The 2,422-nt window shown below is 36.2% G+C and overlaps 1 long non-coding RNA gene across 1 annotated transcript; it reads right to left on the bottom strand.

Moving 5' to 3' along the window:
* Nucleotides 1–274: 274 nt before the first annotated feature.
* LOC113281732 lies at nucleotides 275–2,080 on the bottom strand. Its single transcript, XR_003326335.1, has 2 exons — nucleotides 1,786–2,080; nucleotides 275–1,659 (listed from the first exon to the last, which is right to left on the bottom strand). It is a non-coding gene; the product is annotated as an uncharacterized LOC113281732 (long non-coding RNA).
* Between the last annotated feature and the right edge of the window lie 342 nt (nucleotides 2,081–2,422).

The raw sequence follows: 2,422 nt of genomic DNA, 5'->3' as shown, positions 1-2,422 counted from the left end.
TAAAGTTTATTTTGATTTTAGATTTTTTAGGATAAGGGCACTCTAGTAATTTAAATTGTTTAAGGATATATAGATAATTGCACTACCTTTAGACACCCCTTATAAACCCACCCTAGATGGTATAATGAATGAGTATGCCTCAAAAAAAAATGAGTATGCCTCAAAACAGGTTTCTTGGGAATCGGGATATGGAAAATGAAATATTTTGGGCCCAACAATTTGAGGCTCTAGGCAATGGCCTAGTCTATAAGACGGATCTGCGGCCTCTAGCCAATCACAGAAAGAAGGAACACTTCAGTTTTATTCTCACTATGGCTCTTAAACATAAGTTGTTTTACAAAGGTGAAATACATGGATGAACATTTCATAACACCTCAAAGTAACTTGAAATAAATTATGAATGCCAACAGTTCAATCGGGACAAAACCTAGTTGAATCCAGATGCCATAAAAGAACTTCAGCATAGAACTGAATACAAAGATTTTGTACACTGCAAGCTTCTGCAGTTAAAACCAAATCTGGTGTCTGCTTATCATTCCGGGAGATAGGAATCAGAAGCAGGAGTGTAATAAACGAAATATTCACTTATCAAGCTGAAGGAATCATTGTTGCTACGAGTGCTTGATCTTCCTTTTCTGAGGTTTCCATACTAGATGAAGACTTGCATATGAAGTAGAAAACTGCACTCATGATGTGGTCGATCAGAACAATAAATGAATACATAAACACCAACAGAGACCCTTCCCATAACCTAGAAGACCCATCTCCATATCTCACTGTATTAACTCTATGATCATACAACCCTTCCACAAACGCCATTCCAATCATGGACCCGAAAGATATCAGAAGACCAACTTGAATCTGTCCTTGAATCAGGGAACTCGATTTAAGAATAGCCCGTCTACCCGATATATCCTCCAAGATAGAGTTTACAATTGAAAGTTTGCATACAATAATAGCGTTGGCGAATATAACAAACACCAATCCCACCACTACAAATGGATAAGTAATCATATGAGGTGGAAAGCCTAGGAATGAGAACACATTGCAGATACCGCTGACAAAAACAAGAAACAAGGCAATGCAGCTAATTATAAGCATACATACCGATAATACGTCCATAAAAGACGTTTCCAGATCTTACCGATGACAGCAAAGAACTTGGAGTTGTGAAAGTGTGTTCTCAGATAAGTGCAATCAACAGCATAAACAGTTGATGCTTTTGATAGTAGTGAAAATGTGATGTAAAACGGCAAACTAAATGCGAAAGAAACTGTCATTTCCGATAAACTAATGCAAAACTTTTTAATAAGAGGCTTCATAGGCAGTCCGCTTGACTGCCCTACTAACATAAGCTTAGTACTTAGACTCTTCGCCAAAGATTGATCTAGCAATAAATTAGACAAAGATAGTGCAGATAAAGGACAAATGAGTAGAAACAATATCAACATGAAAGCCGAATTATCGTATCTAAGTATTCTTACAGGCTTACAGCTTCCTTTAAGATCTCTAATGCATCCATTGAATCAAATTGTTGATCAATACAAAAACTTCTGCGTCTATCGGAATCCAAAGTTTCCATTTCAAACACATGTAATGGTGTTTCTTCGCCATCACTATTGTTCGAATCATTTGACTCTATTTGTTCACAATGCCCAACTGTCACCTCCATTTAAACCAGTAAAATAAACCTCTGATTGCAGTAAAATTAGATCTACAGTAGCTATTAACCGGAAGCTATAAGAAGAGATCAGATCTTGCATAAAAAACTACAAATGTTAGTACCTTTAATAGACGATTGAAGCTTCAAAACCCTAGAAATGAAAGCAAGAACCTTCTGTTTCAGTTCCTGTATTTGAAATACTGATAATTAGGGTTTTACTAATTAATGGAGGGGTACTTCAAATTCAGCTTGATTTGAATTGAAGAAATGGATCAAGAATTGATGAGAAGATTTTGAGATTTTTTCTATCTGAAGAAATCGAATCCAAGATAAGAAAACCAGAAAACGATACCGTGTGTCTTTGAAGAACAAAAAGAGAGTGTCGGTTTGGACATTTGGATCTTTTTACCAGGCAGTATTCGCAGGAACACCTATGTTGCACGGACATTCCAAGAAAGATGCGGTAACCATGTCGGACACGCGAACGGACACAACACGGTTACGACACTACCCGACACACAATGGACACGCCACATCATGTGTCGCGTAAAAATTGATAGTTGACACTTTGCGGCCACCAATTGGACACTTCTGGACACGTCATAAATGATTTATTTTGGTTTGGAAAATCAAAATAAACTAAATGTGACCCTTATTTATTCTTGTTTTAGTCAAATCCAAGCATTGTTCATGAAAATTGTTACTATTATTACATTATTATTAGCATTATATAAATAGTAATCAAATATTTTAAAATGA

The sequence above is a fragment of the Papaver somniferum genome, chromosome 5, assembly GCF_003573695.1.
Source record: "Papaver somniferum cultivar HN1 chromosome 5, ASM357369v1, whole genome shotgun sequence".
In the NCBI taxonomy this organism is placed as follows: domain Eukaryota; kingdom Viridiplantae; phylum Streptophyta; class Magnoliopsida; order Ranunculales; family Papaveraceae; genus Papaver; species Papaver somniferum.
This window is presented reverse-complemented; position numbering and strand designations above follow the sequence as displayed.